The sequence below is a fragment of the Haliotis cracherodii genome, unplaced genomic scaffold (genome assembly GCF_022045235.1).
Source record: "Haliotis cracherodii isolate W230 unplaced genomic scaffold, xgHalCrac1.p SCAF_16, whole genome shotgun sequence".
Taxonomy (NCBI): domain Eukaryota; kingdom Metazoa; phylum Mollusca; class Gastropoda; order Lepetellida; family Haliotidae; genus Haliotis; species Haliotis cracherodii.
Genome location: NW_027266271.1, coordinates 201,009 through 220,558, shown reverse-complemented (window position 1 = coordinate 220,558; position 19,550 = coordinate 201,009). Strand labels below are relative to the sequence as shown.

General features: G+C 39.9%; 1 protein-coding gene across 3 annotated transcripts in view; it reads right to left on the bottom strand.

The window, feature by feature from the left end:
* LOC139463327 (nicotinamidase-like) overlaps positions 1-19,550 on the bottom strand; it is a 72,476-nt gene that overhangs the window by 42,340 nt on the left and 10,586 nt on the right. The window contains exon 1 of one of the 3 annotated variants that reach the window (XM_071244579.1): positions 18,169-18,247. The exons of the other annotated variants lie outside the window; for them this stretch is intronic. The gene's annotated coding sequence lies outside the window, so the exon portion shown is untranslated. Of the gene's footprint in view, positions 1-18,168; positions 18,248-19,550 lie in introns of those variants that run through there. 3 annotated transcript variants of the gene reach the window in all.

Sequence of the window (19,550 nt, the reverse complement as noted above, 5' to 3'; positions counted from 1 at the left end):
AAACACAAAAACAACCCAGAGTTACTAAGAACCCCCCAAAAATAGCCGCAGGAAGAAAGGGAGGACTGGCGAGGAAAGCGAAATTAATAAATAATTCAATTATTTATCCGATTAAAACATGGGCACTAGTAGGAGTTGCTGGTATAGCGGCTGTATGGTTGTTTTATAAGACCGGAGAAGAGAAAACATCACCCCCAATACAACAAGTTCAATTAGAGGTTAGCCCCCATATAATGCTATAAGAAGCATGACTACTCCAGTTACAGACGGTAAAATGTTGGTAAACGCAACGTATCATTCAGCAGTGGTCACCGGCTTGGCCATTGGCTATGCTTGTATGGCTAAAATGATTAGTAAAGCCACACCTCCCAAGCTAGATTTTAATAGTTATGATATCGGTATGATGGTTCTGGATATTGGATTGGCTATGGCAACGAAGGATATGCTCATCAAACAAGGGCTTATCCCGGAAGACATAATGAAGTAATTAAACATTTGAATATATTATATTATTGAACATTTGAATATTTTATATGGCAACAATTGCGATGATGGTTGGTGGAGCTATTGTTAATGCTCTAGCTTTTTCGGGGAGTATTTATTTATTTTCTAGTATGAGGGAATCAAACGCTAAAAAAGTTGAAGAGGAGCGTAAACGACATAACGAAGCAATGGAACAACTCCAAGCAGCTCAGTCACAATATACGCGGCAGAGAATGAAGAGATTAGACTTTATTCATGAAAAACTGCTTAAGGAAGGACATTCAATTCAAACGTTTAAGGATGTCGAATCTGCCATGCACGAATACTTCCTCGTTTATGGGAAAAAACTCGACCCAATACCGATACCAACAATGAGTCAGTTTTATACACCGTCAGAGGTCAGACCCTCAGAAAGACCGCGAGGTCACATTTGTGATTATGGGATTGACTGCTGTATTGATTTTCAGCTATACAATAGCCATGCAGTGACAGCTGTGGCTAGTTAGGAGAGTCAGAGTGACAGCTAATCTATAAATCAGTATCTCAATAGTGTAGATGTGATTTGCATTTAGACAAATGATATGATAGATGTAGAAACCATGAATAATCGCAAGTATACACTCATGAATAAGACGACTCTATGTAACCGACGCTGTGTTGATATTTACTGTGGCATACACAATTATTACATCAGGCGCAGAAACATAAACTATACGTGTTCTGAATGCGGATAGGGGTCAAAGGTCAAAACAACCAATTAGACATTTGTCTCAGTTTGCATATACCATTCAACCACAATGGTTTTTGTCAGAGAGTTGAAGGCTGTGGCAAAGCAACGTGGTCTACATGGATATTCTCGAATGAGAAAAGCTGAATTGATTACCTTACTAGGTTTGAAATACAACAAACCCCAGACTGTTAGAGAACTCAAAGCTCAAGCGAGAAACAGTGGGCTGAGAGGTTATTCTCGAATGAGAAAAGCTGAATTGATCGCTTTACTAGATAATAATGATGATGTTGAGAATAAACAACAAGACTTAATATTTGTACCCACATCCGCCGGTGTTGGTAAATATCTAAGAGGTTGGAAGATGGATATTAATTCCAATATGGATGTTAACGATATTAAGCCCATCATATGGAGTAAAATTAACGAGGAGTTAGATGATTTACATAGTATAAAATACCAGCTGACGATTAAAATGTTATTGAGTAAAAGTAGCGCAGACGATAGCACCGAATATACCGAACCATATTTCCGTAGCAATCAAGAAGTTATAACCGAATCTGATACTATAAACGCATCATTAGATACATCAATTCAGAGAATACAGGAAACTTTAGAAGGCTGGACTAATAGAGGTTCGGATCAAAGGTGGATCTTATATAGATTTACCCCCGTATTATACGAAGAAAAAAGCCATAATTAAAGTAAAAAATAAATCAGATGACTGTTTAAGAATGATGATAAGATCTGCATTGTTCCCCGTAGATTCTAAAATTGCAAATAGACCTTCTAGCTATCCCCAAAACGATGGACTCAACTTCGATGGTATAGACGAACCTACACCAATATCACAAATTGATAAGGTGGAAAAGCAAAATAATTTAGCTATAAATTATTTTCGGACATTCTAAAGGAATTGTTGTACACAGGATAAGCTCCGCTCCAGAACATATCCCCAGAATCAATTCATTTCTGATCGAAAAAGATGGAAAATATCATTATACGTGGATAAAGAGTTTAAACAGGCTATTATACGATCAAACAAAACATAAAGAAAAGAAATATTTCTGCGAAAGATGTCTACATGGGTACAGCAGACAAGATCTATTAGAAGCGCATAAAGAAGACTGCAGAGGTGTTGGACAGAATGCTATCAGGATCGATATGCCTAAAGATGGAAAAAATATATTAAAATTTGAACATTATTGTAATCAAATGCCAGTACCGTACGTAATTTACGCCAACTTCGAAGCGCTTATCAAACCCATAGAAAATACCAACCAAAGCAATCAAGATACGTACAAAACTCAAGAACATATTCCTTGAGGGTTTGGATATATAGTTGTAAGGTATGATGGGAAAACAAACACTCCCTTGATTTACAGAGGTCCCGATGCAGTGGGAAAGTTCCTAGAATATCTACAAAATGAAGAGAGAATAATCAGGGAAAAATTATCGTGTAAGAAACCCATGTGTATGACGAGGGATGATTGGAGGGCCCATAAGAAGTCAACGAGTTGTCATGTTTGTAATAATCCCCTGAATGGGGATTCCGTAAGAGATCATTGCCACGTCACGGGTAATTATCGGGAGGCCGCGCATAACGAGTGTAACTTGAAACTAAAAATGAATTCTCAAACAATACCCATCCCCGTTGTGTTTCACAACCTTAGGTGATACGATTCACATCTCATTATGCAAGCTATCTCAAAGGCCGACGGCGGTTTAACGTGCATTCCTTACAATATGGGAAAATACATATCGTTCTCGTTGACTAAAGGATGGGAAATCTAGAATAAAGCAAAGTAATGGGCTTAGATTCATAGACTCCGTACAGTTTCTGTTATCTTCCCTGGACAATTTAGCTAATGCGAACAATCCCGATGACTTTGCGATAACAAATCAATATACCGATAAGATAACTCGTCATTTGTTGCTGAGAAAAGGTGTATATCCTTACGAATATATGGATGATTGGTCTAGATTCGAAGAAACATTCTATAGTAACTTAACGGAATCGAAAATAACAGATGCCGATTATGAACACACTCTGACGGTCTGGGATAAATTAGGTTGTAAGAATTTAGGCGATTATCACCATCTGTACTTAAAAAACGATGTACTGTTACTCGCCGATATATTCGAGATATTTAGAAAGACGTGTTTAAAACAATACGGCTTAGACCCTGCATGGTACTATTCCAGTCCCGGACTATCGTGGGATGCATTGTTGAAGAAGACCGGCGTAGAACTAAAACTACTAACAGATTACGATATGCACTTGTTTATTGAGAAAGGATTAAGAGGGGGTATATCGATGGCAGCGAAAAGGTATTCTAAGGCTAATAATAAATTAGTGGAAGGATACGATCCGAGTAAACCCGACACGCATATATTATATCTCGACGCTAACAATTTGTACGGCTGGGCTATGAGTCAACCTTTACCCACAGGTGGTTTTGAATTGGTCGATGATGTCAATGCGAATGATGCGAATAAAGGGTACATACTAGAAGTTGACTTGGAATATCCAAGTTCGTTACATAAAGATCATAACAGTTATCCGCTAGCTCCCGAAAGATTTATGGTTAATAAAGATTGGATGTCGGAATATCAACGCTCCTTGATGGGTAATAGTAGGTTAGCTAACGTAGAAAAACTCGTACCAAATTTGATGGATAAGACAAAATATATAGTTCACTACAGAAATCTCCAGTTATATCTATCGTTAGGTATGAAACTTAAGAAAATACACAGAGTTCTAAAGTTTGATCAAAGCCCTTGGATGGAGCCCTATATAAGGTTGAACACAGATTTAAGAAAGATAGCTACCAGCGATTTCGAAAAGAATCTATATAAGCTCATGAATAACTCAGTATTTGGTAAAACTATGGAGAATCTAAGGAAGCGTGTTGATGTTAAATTAGTCAGATCTAATGAGGAAGAAAGACTCAGGAAACTTATAGCCAGTCCCGCTTTTAACAGAAGCAAGATATTCGATAACGACTTAGCCACGTTGCATATGCAGAAGAGTAATATAAAATTCAACAGACCGGTGTACGTTGGTTTGAGTATACTCGACTTGTCAAAACACTTAATGTATGACTTTTATTACAACAAACTTAAGAAGCAATATGGCGATAGATGCGAGGTGTTATATACCGACACAGATTCTTTGTTGATGGAAATACAAACCGAGGATGTATATAAAGATATGGCAGAAAAAATAGATATGTACGACACGAGCGATTACCCTAAAGATAATCCACTGCACAGCATAGTAAATAAAAAGCTATTAGGTAAGATGAAGGATGAATGTGCTGGGACCCCTATAGCGGAGTATGTGGGATTAAGGCCTAAGATGTATTCTATAAAAAAGTCCGATAATGGAGAGATAAGAAAAGCTAAGGGTGTTAAAGTATGTGGTAAAAAAGCATATCAAACACGAACAGTATAAGGAAGCTTTATTCAACGGTAAAAAGTTCAAACATGAGATGAACTCTTTAAGAAGGTACAATCATAGGATATATGGATTAAGAATGAACAAGACATCATTATCCCCCTTAGATTCAAAGAGATGGATTGATAAAGATAATGCTTATGGTTATGGTGGTAATACCGTACCGTCGGGAACTATGAACAATTCTTCTCGTACAAATGCACTACCCGGTCCATCTTGAAGATACTAAAGAATAGGCTCTCCTTTTTCGTAACCAATCGACTAATGTTATACGTCTTAAGGGACCATATAGGATCGGTTGCGGGACGTAGGCCTCCTTCGAGTTCACCGGGCTGGTATAAATATCTTACCCTTACTCTATTCGGAAGTTTTCGTTCTTTGCCTCTCCTCGATGCTGAAGATTCGGAAGTCACGGATTTCATTTTAATAGCATCAGATGGTTTCTTCCCTGTTAATCTCGTTACTTCATTATTCAGCGCTGATACAACAGCTGATAATCGTGTCACCCATTGGGTTGATCTCAATCGGTCGGATTTCATTTCGATCCCATACTGATAGCCAAGCAAACTGCAGTGGGCCTCTCTTTCACCACGGACGATTTTGACATCGTGCTTTGTTAACAATTTAGTTATCGATCCCATAAACTCACGACCGGGATCTACTTGAAATAGCTTAGGCCATTTTAGTGGTCCGCGTTTATATATGCGACTGAGTGCATTAGCTACTTCTGTTGAATCTTTCAAGGTTAATGGTTCAGCCTCTTTGTATCGACTAGCCACATTCACTACTGTTAAAGCGTATTTATACGTTTTGCGTTTTACCTTATCGTGGGGAAGAAACAAGAGGTCAGCCTGATGAACTTCATTCGTTGTAAAAATATCAAACTTCTTCCTCGGTATATAACGTGGTTCCGGTAAATATATTTGCCACAACGCTTGTTTCTTTAACCAATCCTTGGCCACATCTTTAGATATCTTAGCCGCGGTGCCTAATTTTTTTATTGCTCCTACACATTTCCAATATCCTTGTGGGCTACAGTAAATTTTATTCATTATTAATCAATATTGATGTTTCGTTTAATACAACTCATGACTATCGTTGAATCGCATAATCATTTTGGCATGAAAAATGCCACCTGTAGTAGCGGTATAGGTAATAAATCCAGCTCCAGTGGAGTTGCGGCAGAACCCCCATTACCTATACTACTCCTGTAAATAAGGCCGACACTGTAATACGTACTAATGAGAATATGAGAATTATCATAAGAAGGCTGTTGCTTTTTTCTTAACTATTACGATTTTCATACCAAAAGTGACAATGCAGTTAAAAGTTGCTTTAGTGTCACAATGTTCACTCACGTTTTCCTCAATCGCATTGAAACATAATTCCCACTGGTCAGAATGTAAGATATTCAGCCAAACGTTATGCAATAAAAGACGAATAGTTTTTTCCATTAAAATACGCGCACGCGTAACTGTATATTGCATACCTAGTGCCACGTAATTGCCCAGAGTGATGTATAAACGGGACATGAAATGGGAAATGAAATACAAACTAACTAAAATTGAATGTTGTGGAAAATAACTCCAATGATTTGGAGTACACGCACATGAATTCGTATCATAAACTGTCAAAAGGTTTTGAGAGGTAAGGCCGGATTCATTAAAGATCACTACAATATGTAAAACAGGTGAAATTTGTAGAACTTCAATGCGCCTGCTCATGGGCCAAACCTTTTCTCGCCCATGGGAGAAATATTTCAATAACGCTATAACATAGTTGAATTAGGTAAAATTGAGTTACATTATGTGCCATGAAAATGGTAAGAACACCTGCATGTATTTGCGAAACAAAAACATAAGGAAAATATTCTCGCCCATGGGCGAAATATTTCAATATCGCTATAAAATAATTGAATTAAGTTAAAATGAGTTAAATTTTGTGTATTGATACTTGAATGAATACATTTTATGTATTTGCGAAACAAAAACAAGAGTTTTGAGTAAAGGAACATATTCTCGCCCATGGGCCTGCCCATGGGCCAAACCTTTTTCTCGCCCATGGGCGAAATATTTCAATGTCGCTATAAAATAGTTGAATTAAGTTAAAATAAGTTAAATTTTGTGTCATGATACTTGGGCTAGTCTTCGCCCATGGGCAGGCCCATGGGCGAGGTAGTGTAAATATTGAGTTTTTGAACATTTTTTTTCTTCATTGTTTCTTCCTTGGTATGTTCCCATGAAAACAGCATGTTTAATTTTGTAAATACCTTTGACCGAGAGTCGGCAAAGACCGTAGAGTTTCTGGACTTTTGGGTTTCCAGAATTAAAATGAGACGTGTTATATTGATTTCAACATAATTATAAAACAGTACGCTCGGGTAATACTGTCGGTAACCTTGTACGATTGAATTAACTTACATCAACTGACTGTACACCCCTTAAGACTCACTGCATAACTCTGTAAGACTGAATGTACACTCATGTGCAAGACTGAGTGTACAACCCTGTAAGACTAAATGTACACCACTGTAAGACTGACTATACACGTTCTTAAGACTGACTGTACAGCCCTGTAAGACAGACTGTAAAACTCTGTAAGACTGACTATATTGTCCTTCAGAATGATTTTACAACCCTTAAAACTGACTGTACACCTCATGTAATATTGACCATGCAACCCTGTAAGACTGACTGTACAACTCTGTAAGACTGAGTGTAAAACCCTGTAAGACTAAGTGTACACCACTGTAAGATTGACTGTACAACCCTGTAAGACTACATTGACACCACTGTAAGATTGACTGTACAACCCTGTAAGACTACGTTGACACCGCTGTAAGATTGACTGTACAACCCCCTGTGAGACTGACTGTAGAACCCTAAAGAATGATTGTACACCTCTGTAAGACTGACTGTGTACAACCCTGTAAGACTAAGTGTACACCACTGAAAGATTGGCTGTACAACCCTGTAAGACTGAGTGTACAACCCTGTAAGATTGACTGTACAACCCTGTAAGACTACGTGTACACCATTGTAAGATTGACTGTACAATCCTGTAAGACTAAGTGTACAACACTGTAAGACTGACCGTACAACCCTGTAAGACTGACTGTACACCCTTTAAGGCTGAGTGTACATCACTGTAAGACTTACTGTACACCACAGTAAGACTGACTGTACAACCCCTTTATATTGACTGTACAACTCTGCAAGACAGACTGTAAAACTCTGTCAGATTGACTGTGCAACCCTTAAGACTGACTGTACACCCCATGCAATATTGACTGTACAACCCTGTAAGACTGACTGTACAACTCTGTAAGACTGAGTGTACAACCCTGTAAGATTGACTGTACAACCCTGTAAGACTACGTTTACACCACTGTAAGATTGACTGTACAACCCTGTAAGACTACGAGTACACCATTGTAAGATTGACTGTACAACCCCCTGTAAGACTGACTGTAGAACCCTTAAGAATGGTTGTACACCTCTGTAACACTGACTGTGTACAACCCTGTAAGACTGAGTGTACACCCCTGTAAGGCTGAGTGTACACCCCATGTAATATTGACCATGCAACCCTGTAAGACTGAATGTACACCACTGTAAGACAGACTGACTGTACATCCATCACAAGGGTATTTCCGGTTTGGAAAAAAAAGATCCGAGACCATGCGCCGGAACGAACCAATCAGCGTGCTGCGTTTTCGACCAATCAGGAAGCAGGGTTTCGATCAGTGCCTCTCCTACAAAACAAGAGCGAAGCCACGCACACCGTCACAGTCCGAGCACTGAAGGAGAGATCAACCATGTCGCCTCGATGCAACTGTCTGACGTGTCAGACCAACAGTCAACAATGCCAACGGAGGAGGAAAGTCTATTCGTGGACAATAGTGGCCTACCCACGGGGTGAATCGGAGACGATCCTATCGCAGAGCCCACACTGGTTTAAGACCAAGTCTGAGGCTATGGCAGCATTACAACGAACTATTCAACACGGAATTGACGTACCCGACTGTTGGGGTGGTCCGTATTATTATCTAGTATCGAGATCAAGGAAAGAAATATAATCAAGGAGACAATCCTTGTCCAGCTTGTTTCCAGTTTGTTTCATACGGCCCTTTTCAGGGCCACCGTTCTCACCCAAAAGAACGCTTTTCATCCTTTGCTTTGTCAACCCAAAAAACAATCCAAAACAAAGAACCCACTACCTCCCCAGTCCTTTTGGAGGTACACGTCTATGCGTGACACCACCATGGTACTTCTCAAAATAAAATAAAATAAATATGTATGTATGTATGGTGGTGTACACGAGTGGCATCACGTTTGCCTGGGGACAGGAATCAAACACCACGTATGTCTATCGATCAGTAACGTCTGTTTGAAGACACGCACGACACCACGTTTGCATGGAGACACGAGTGACACTACTTTCGCATCGCGACACGAAGTACATCATGTTTGCAAACGTCACGCATGTGTATCGATCTATACTTCTAGTAACGTGTTTGTAGTCACGCGTGGCACAACGTTTTGAATGGAGACACGCATGACACCAAGTTTGCATGGAGACACGAAGTACATCACGTTTAATGGAGACACGCGTGACAGTACACATGTAGACATACACGAGTACCAACTCCTCAGCAGGGATGAGCGAGTGACAACGTCATCATCCAATGGATAAATGTTTGAAGACACGCGTGGCACCACGTTTACATGGAGAGACTTGGTACATCACGTTTGCATGGAGGCACGTAGTACAGTATGTGTGTTTGAAGGCACGAAGTACACCACGTCTGTTTGCAGACACGCCTGACAGTACACATGCAAACATACGCAAGTGCCAACTCCTCGGTATAAATAATAATCCTATGGATAAATGTCTGTTTGTAGTCACGCATGGCACCACGTTCGCATGGAAACACGTAGTACATGACGTTTGCATGGAAACACAAATGGTAACAGATATGTAGACATACACGAGTGCCAACTCCTCCGCATAGATGAACGAATGGCAACGTCATCATCCTAAGGATAAACATGTGTTTGTAGTCACGCGTGACACCACGTTTGCATGGTAACACGAAGTACATGACGTTTGCATGGAGACACACGTGACAGTACGTATGTAGACCTACACGAGAGCCAACTCCTCGGTATAAATAAACGAGTGACAACGTCATAATCCTATGGATCAACGTCTGTTTGAAGACACACACATGACACTACGTTTTGCATGAAGACATGAAGTACATCACGTTTACATGGAGAGACGTAGTACACCATGTGTGTTTGAAGACATGGAGACACGCGTGACAGTACGCATGTCTACATACACGAGTGCCAGCGCCTCAGTATAAATGAACGATCGAGTGACAACGTCATCATCCTATGGATAAACGTGTGTTTGTCGTCACGCGTGGCACCATGCTTGCATGGAGACACGAATGACAGTACGCGTACATGAAGACACGCGTGACAGTACGCATGTCAACCTACACGAGTGCAAGCACCTCGGCATAAATGAACGAATGACAACGTCATCATCCTAAGGATAAACATGTGTTTGTAGTCACACGTGTCACCGCGTTTGCATGGCAACACGAAGTACATGACGTGTACATGAAGACACGAGTGACAGTACACATGTCAACCTACACGAGAGCCAACTCCTCGGTATAATTCATAGTAATAATCATCCTATAGATCAACGTCAACGTCTGTTTGTCGTCACGCGTGGCACCCTGTTTGCATGGAGACACGAATGACAGTACGTAGGCATATACTTACATAACGTTCATGTATGTGCCTGTCGATTCACCTTTAGAATTCAGCCAACACCTTTAGCACCTTTAAATTCGCCACTCACCGACTTTTAACTTGGACGAACGGCTGTCATAGTGGGCTACAATACACGGTCGCCTTGTGGAACGAAACCTTACACCTCAAAGTTTACAAACACATCACCATACCCGATGACATGATTTGTGGAATGTTGTTGCAAGATCCTTCGCCGATATGACGTCAACCTAGCAACAAAGTGGCAGAGTCGTCGACTGTGTATGATAGGCTCGTCTTAGTGAGCTATCACCTCCACATGCCACCGCCACACACCCACCAAAACAAAACAAAGAACCCGACTCCCTTCCTGCCTTCCTCCCTCCCTCCCTTCACCACCGCCGCCTTGTCTATGTTTAGAACCACCACACCCACACCAACCATAGCGATCTTGTTCAACCTTTTACGACCGTTTCTCTGGGTTTTTTACCCCTTCCCTCCTCCTCCTCCTGCTCCTCCCCCCCAAAAACGGAGGCGACGCCCTCTTGAAGGTGCGCGCACCACCGGACACGGAAGCGACGCCCTCTTGGAGGTGCGCGCGCCACCGGAAAACGGAGGCGACGCCATCTTGGAGGCGCACGACATCGGAAACGGAGGCGACGCCATCTTGGAGGTGAGCACGCCACCGGAAACGGATGCGACGCCATCTTGGAGGCGCACGCCACCGGAAACGGATGCGACAGCATCTTGGATGCGCGTGCAACTCCCAGCATGCCCTGCTCGCATGCGCAGGTCACGTGACCGGATGTGACGTCACAGAGGTCACGTGATCCTCTTGACCAATCAGAAGTCAGGAGCGGTACCAGACCGCTGCACACAACAATCGTGTTACTAAGTCCCAACATTTATCCCGAATTTTCTTAAATTTAACCTGTGTCGTTCATAACTACAAAGTGAGCTCTTCATCACAGCAGTGAACAACACATCTACCCGGACCCAATTTTCAACCATATCAAGTAAGAAAGTTAGCAACTGTATATATATATCGTCAGATAAAAAACCGCCACTGCAGGCCTCCACTGTATATATCTCATCTGACAAGAATCCAACAGGCTGCGCTCACTTCCCTTACTTACTTTCTTATATTGGAGATTACGTGCGCTTTCCGACTGCAAGCGTCTGTCGCCCGGCCCGGGCCCGGCCCGGGCCCGGCCAGGCCATTTAATGTGTTTCTGATAAGGGGAAAAGTGAGTTTGTGCAACCCAGGAGGGGGGCTTTAGGGGTTGCTTATATAGTAATTTTGCATTTTTGAGATTTGGAATGAATGCCAAGAGTGGGTGGAGGACGAACTAAGGGAGCTGTGTGTGTTGGGTGGTTGTTAGATAAGGTAGTTTTGGTTTTAATATTTTATTTGGGGTTTAAATGCGACTAATTAGACCTGTTTTAATTAGGTATATGCCTAAGGCTTTGAATTTTTCTAATTTATTTTGTGGATTTATGATTGATTCTAGTGTAAGTGCGGTTTTAAGATTTAGGGTGGTCTGTAGTGTTGTTCGGTGTGTGCAGTGACTGAGTACGTGTTCTGGTGTTTCTTGTTGTTTGCAATGTGGGCAGTTTCCTGTTGTGTGTAGATTAGCTATTTTACGGTGATTATTTTGTAGTCTAGTAATTGTTCTGTCGATTTTTTTGGATGGGTGTAGTATTTTGGGTTTAGTTAGGGGTTGGGTATTTTGAGTACTTTCCTGATTTGGCTATTTGAGTTTTGGTATATATTTTGCCATTTTCTGTTGATGTTTTGTTTAGTGACACTTTTGATTTCTGATTTTGAGCTGGGTAAGTTTAAACTTATTTCTGGGAGTTTAAGGGATAATTTTGCTGCTTTATCTGCGTTTTCATTTCCAAAGATTCCTACGTGGGCGGGTATCCAAATGAACTCTATTTGTTTACCTGCCTTAGTAAAGTTGTTTGAGCTTTTGAGTATTTGATTTATTAGTTTTGGGCGGTTTTTAGTGTTTTTTATTTTTGAGGGCTTGTAGTCCACTGAGGGAGTCGGTTAGGATGAGGATTTTTTTGTGTTTTTTTAGATTGCTGATTGTGTACTGCTGAGGCCATGCCCATGAGTTCGGCCGTGAATATGGATTGGTTGTTTGGACTCGGTGTTTTTGGTTGGTTGTGCGATGTGGACTCCGAAACCTGTGTGTTTTGAGATCGGATCTGAGGATCCGTCTGTGTACATGTATATGTGACACCAATTTTGCCAATTTTCGTGTATGTAGGCTAATGTGGTGGTTTTAGCGATGTTAGGATCGGTCTGTTTATTTAGTGTATCGGCTAGTGTTGTGTCTATTTTTGGTATTTTAAGTTTTGGAGTGAAGATATTGGATGATTTATTGTTTTGTTTAAGATTATTTATTTTGTGTTCATTTGGGTAATTGGTTATTCTTTGGGAAATTGGAGTAAGTAGTGGTTTCTTCCGGTCTAGGGCTTTGTTTCTAGGGCTAATATTGTTTTTTATTACTTCCCCAAGTGAACCCCTGTATATATACCACTGGTCAGACAGGAATCCACCCCAACATGCTACGCTCACTTCCCCAAGTGAACCGCTGTATATACCACTGGTCAGACAGGAATCCACCCCAACATGCTACGCTCACTTCCCCAAGTGAACCGCTGTATATACCACTGGTCAGACAGGAATCCACCCCAACAGGCTACGCTCACTTCCCCAAGTGAACCGCTGTATATACCACTGGTCAGACAGGAATCCACCCCAACAGACTACGCTCACTTCCCCAAGTGAACCGCTGTATATACCACTGGTCAGACAGGAATCCACCCCAACAATCCAATAAAACATAAATGGTCTTAGGAGATGAGGTCCAAACTCCTGGAGATCGTGGAATCCATGTCAGAAGGCTTAATAAGGCATCGGGGTAAGAACACCAGAGAGGTGGAATAGTCTATTGCAAGTGAGAAAGGTTACCGACCAATGGAAAACGATAATGATGATTTTTGTGGCGTAGGGACCCGGGTTTTCAACGTAGGAACAGACTAGAAGTCTTGTGTCTGGTGCCCGCACGTGCTCGTCATGTCACTGTCTTTCAAACCAGAAACCAATCTTATTTAATCAACTTTATTCATTCAGTATGGCAGGTCGTAGGCCCTTGATACAATGGAAATACAGATAGTCGAAGACTCATGGTGCCATATGTAAAGCAAACCACATTGCTTTATAAATGTACATCGATAGATTTTTGATTGTGTAAGCGTTAGGGGGCGACATTAATACATTAAACCTGTGTCTAGTAGGATAGGTATAAAATGTGTGTGCTATTAATTGGGCTCTAAGATCATCATATGTTTTAAACATCAAAATAAAATGACATTCGTCTTCTATATAATTCTCTTTAAAAATAACACATATTCTATCTTCTCTCTTTTCTTTAGTATATCTTCCTGATTCAATTCTTAGGCGATGGGAACTGCATCTGAACCGTGCCATTGCGTTTCTAAGTTTATAACATATTATGGCTAGGATATAGTATTCGGTACTGAAGTTAAAGTTTATACAATGAGTAATCATATGATGCTGTGCTGTCAGTTAACGTCCCATGCCAATCCTGATTTCTGACAAAAGAATTGATAGGTATGGAACTGACTGTTGTTCCCACAGATAGCCAAAATCTGAACATAATAACAACTGTCTAACTTTAGAGGCCCAGTTTGTTTTACCATTGTGCGCAGCACTAAGTAACAAAATATAAGATGTTCTAACAAATCTTAAATCAGGCATATATAACAATATACAACATTTTACACCACTATTTTATATGCGTTTAAAGGCATAATATATATTGTGGATATCTTCCACATTCTCCTCTAACAACATTTTTTTTGCAATTGTAGATTTTACACTCAGGAAGCACTTACAGGCCAGCATATGTACAGTTTCAATTTCTTCACACAATTAACGATTTACACTCCATATTACTGCCCCAATAACTAAAATTGGCCTTATCTTTGAAAAATAAATGAAAGGGTAATGGTTTAAGTATTGACGAACATTTAAAAAAATCATATAGAATCTTCTCAGCTTGCAAGGGGGCATCTTTTACATGCTCGGACCATAAAAGAGATTTCGTACACGTAATCCTAAGTATTTATATGAAGGTACATACAGAAACGGTTGTTCATCATATTCCCATTTCTCATGCATAGATAAAATTCCTCCATTCCTAAAAACAATGAATTTGGTCTTATCCAAATGAACACACAAATGGTAATTATCACAATTCTTTTTAAAAGTATTGATGCGTCTTTGTAGCCCATACACTGTATCAGAAATCAAGATAACATCGTATATATTTTCCCTCTTTTTTTAGACAGGTAACGTTGGATTACTGCTTGTAAAATAAAAATATTGTCAAGAGTGCTACAGCCTTTGCGAAAACCTGCTCGCGATTCCACAATATTATCACAAGTGGTGGACCAATAAGTTGACCTAATGTTTAGAACTGCCGTATATACCTTACTAAAAACGCTTAACTGCGTAATTCATCTATAATTGTTCGGGGAGTGAGTATAACCTTTTTATGCAATGGAATGATTATGCCAGTACACCATGAAGCTGGAAAGTAGCCTGTACTAACATTATATTAAATACAAGTTCCATATATGGTAAGAAAATGTCTTGTGCAGCTTTAAAAAAATCTGGGATTTCATAATCAATGCCCAGGATTTAGTACATTTCATGTCCCTAATGGCTTTAAATATTTCCTCCTTCGTAATAGGAGAGTCTAATATACTGTAAATCTTGATATTAACGCGAGCGTGAATTAAATGAGAAAAATGCGAGTGGTCTTTGCTCGCATTATAAAACATCGCATTTATATCAACAATAAGACATTTGGGATAGCAGAAATACGAACTTAGACATACGCTGAAAACAAACAACTATGTATTCCACATCACTGTTTATTGAGCACCACTTGTTACAAGTATATAAACAATGTCATTCAAACACTAATTACACCCTTGAATTGTCACTGCTGGGGTCAAGACGGTGTCCTCCCAAAACACCTACAGCTTATAACAACAAAGTTCACAGATGAATGCACACCAAATCCCCTGCTTGTTACCTTTGTCATTTTAATGGAATAACCCCAAGAATATTTATATACATTTTATTTTACTAATCAGTCAGATGATAATCACAATAAGTCACTAGCCAAGTTTCAAAAGATTACCAAAAGCATCCAAGTATTGGATGGGTGTTTTTAATCCCTGGGTCAAACGTTCTTTTGAGCGGCGCAAGCGATTCTCTATCTCTTGGTAGACTCGTTTTCTACTCCTGAGGGCAGCACCAAAGTCGATCTGCGAAATCTTGTCCCGATCTGCATGTTCTACCTTCTTGATGACTTCAACGAAGCGGTCGATTTTTCTTAGTCCACGGTTCAGTGTGCTGTTGGATCCTTCCAGATTGTTGTTTGTTCTCGGACCTATCGTTGAATGATGGTTCCACAATGGCAGCGGGAATCGTGCTCCGTCGTCAACCCAGTTGACAACCATGACAAGACAAGAGTTCTACTCACTTGTGTCATCACTGATCACACCAGCAAGTCCAAACAGACGCCACCAAAGCAACACGGTGTCTTTGTTCTTTGCGACTGCGTCAAAGGCCAACAACAGCCAGTGCGGACGTATTGTTTTAGCGAGAGTACTCTACTCAGCGCTAATAAGCAGTGCTATTTGATGTGTGATTGGATTAAGGTGAAATTTCTCCTGTAAAACAGGCAGAGGACATTTTCTTTAGATACATCTACTGATGCTTGAGAGGAGTGGGATGTCTCATTCATATTGAGTTATGTATTTAGTTGTATGTATTCAGCATTATGACTGTTTGCATTAGTTCCGCTGGCGAAGGCACCTTCGCCGTCATTCTCTTTCAAGTCATGTTCAGGAATGTCAAATATATTTTTAAAATGTTCAAAACACTTTTCAGTCGTTACTGGCGATTTATGTAAATCTGAAACTTTAGTTGTTTAGAGTCCCCCGGAACCTTTTGGCATTTAGTTTTATCAGAATAAAGACGTTTCTTACAACGTAAAATACTGGTATATATGTTCCGAGATTTGATTACAGTTGTAATGAGACATTATCCTTGCAACGTCTAAAACATTTAACTAGACTGTCTCTTTCCATCCTATGAAATGATCATGGTTGTTGACTTTTTAGGCTATAAGATAACTTCTTCTTCATTGATTCCGCAGCGTTACATACAGTGCGTTACATACAGTGCTTGTAAACACATTTATGGAGTTATCAACATCATCTAAAGCAAGCTTTGTCAAAACACAAGAGCAGTGTTTCTGATACTTCTATTGAAAATAGTCTGTTTCTAAATTCGGACAATCGGTCACTGTCCCACGTTTACATGAACCCGCAACTCTCGGCAAATGAAAGGACTCCGCGCGAGAAACGACGCTAAAGTTATCACATCTAAACAGTTGCTTGCTGGGCACAACAGCGTACTAAATAAGGCTCGTTCCTTAGGAACTGATGTATGTAAGATAACCGGATCTACCATTTAATATAATTAAGTTTAAGGCCGCGCGTCATTCTTAAGATCTTCGTCTAAACTTATAAGTTATCTTATCACATGAATATCTGGTTAAGTTTAAGGAATAAGCAAGAAAGTCAAAGTGATCTACGCCTAGTTGTTCAGCAATATTGTCACTGTCATAGTCTACATCTACTACAGTGCGAGCGTTAAAATCTCCACCGTGGAGAACTTCGACATCCCCAACATCTTGCAGGACATCCAATAAACCCTCTTGGAGTAATGTGATTCCACATTTTGATTCACAGTGACTTCCCTATGATCATACCATTCGACCGTTCTGGGTTAACATGTACAATTAGTATATCTTTGTCAGAATCTAATAAACACTTTTCAAGTAATATTAATATTGCATTCTTACCAAGATGTACACACTTAATATAGCCTTTAAATCATTTCCGGATTAGAACCGTTATCATGCCAGACAAACGAATCTTAGGCACCAGCATTTCGACTGAGTCTGAAACTTTGCGACCAGAGTCTCTTAATTAAGTGACAAATAGCAACACAAAGAATGAATAAAAGCTGCCAAAAGAAGAAAACAACTTTTGTGATTGCTGAAGGAACTACGGTAAATTAAAGTTCCAGGGCCCTCGGGTACTGACATTGTACCTTTAGCTCATCCCCAAATTGTCAGGACCGAAAAAGGAGGGTATACCGTAATTCAGGTGAAGGTACGTCAATACAGGTGCTGGCTGTTACTAAGCCGGTATGCAATTTACCTTCCAATTACCGTAAAATAACATCTGTAAAACACCTTTGACAGTTTGTGATAAGCAACTACATGGCCTGATGATAGATGATATTAATTGCTGTTTATCCCGTGGTTAAACATATGTCTGCTGCCAAGGGAATAGAAATGGAATATTGGAGGAGCCCACGATGATGTATACCTAAAATGTATACCTAAAACATTACTGGGTAGTACCTAAGTATTAAATAGTAGATAACATATTATTAGAAGCCGTTTAGAACTAGCATGTATTTAAACATATCATTGAACGTCGCGTATTCAAACTTAACACTAACATATTCTAAACAATAATAACAATGAAATAACATAAAATAACAATAATTAAATGTCTCTTACCTTGAAACAAGAGAGGAGAGAACTGTCAGGTCCAAGATTTTTCAAGCAAGCGTCTTAGGACTTAAATACCCTCACAGTTCTGTTTACTTTGTTACACAGTGTTTTTGCTGAGTAATATGTTCTCTGTTATCTGTCTTCAAGATATCATTCCAACCCTCCCTGCATAAGGACTTGACTTGCACAAGTCTCTAAGGCATTGATTATAAGTTTAAATAATAATTTCCAGATTATGAAAATAATAAGAACAAGTTATCCCTTAAACTTTACGGGCATCTTTGGTACTGTCCACATATCTAGACTTGCGCTACCAGGAGGATATATAGAATTACTACAAGTCCATGGACTTTTCTATCAGTACAGCCTTGGATCAAGGCTACACAAGGACCAGCACAGAGCCTGTAAATAGAATGTAATGTAAAACTTCACAATCTCTGCTCAGATCACAGCAAATTCTGGCCACTGGAGGATATATTATATTGTATGAAATTAACGCTTTCTCTGATGTCGTGGGATTGACTCAATGGTTTACAAAGTTTACAACGCACAGTATGTGGCAGGCAACTACATTGCCTGATGAGAGATGACATTTGTTTGCTGCCAAGGGAATAGGTTTTAACTCTTGAACTTGTATTCACGACAGGAGAAGTGGATTGAAAGTTGGTGATCTCACTTTACCCAATAAAGTTGATTTTAATTGTAGTTTGGAAAATCGTTAACATGCGCCTCTGTCGTGTCGTGTTGTGATAAATCTGGGAAATGGTCCGCTGTTCCTGCGAAAATAACATGATTTAAGAGTTTTGTCTCTCACATATCATAGCACAGCACCATGTAGAAACGCAGTATTAATAAAATGTCAGCAGGTATACCATACGATAGTTTGTCTCTCAGAGCCAAGAGAATAAATTACAAAAGGAGTCCAACTCAAGTCAAGACTGATTTGGCAAGTTTAGATTCCCTCAGCTCTGAAATTAAGGATTGTTCTACGCTCCATTGGTATTATATCTAATGTTTAGTAGATCTACATTTTTAAACAAGAGAACTTTATTTCTCGGACTAAATGTCAGTCCAACCTATCTACGAATCCTACCCGTGTTAACAGACATACATCAGCCCTAAACAGACCAACCTCGGAATGTTTACACTGCAATGAAACCTTGTTGAAATATGTGATTAACATTAACGTGTCCCCACTTTCAATAGGTTGACCTCAAGATAACGCTGTTCTCACGTCACGCACACAGAGCCCAAACCGCACTCTGGTGTCTATCCAGATTGTTTCTCAATACTCCGAGACAGCACGCAGAAGGACATACAAAGAGCGTGTCTCCGTGCATTTCACTGTACGTATACTCTGAGACGGTATACACAAAGATATATAATGA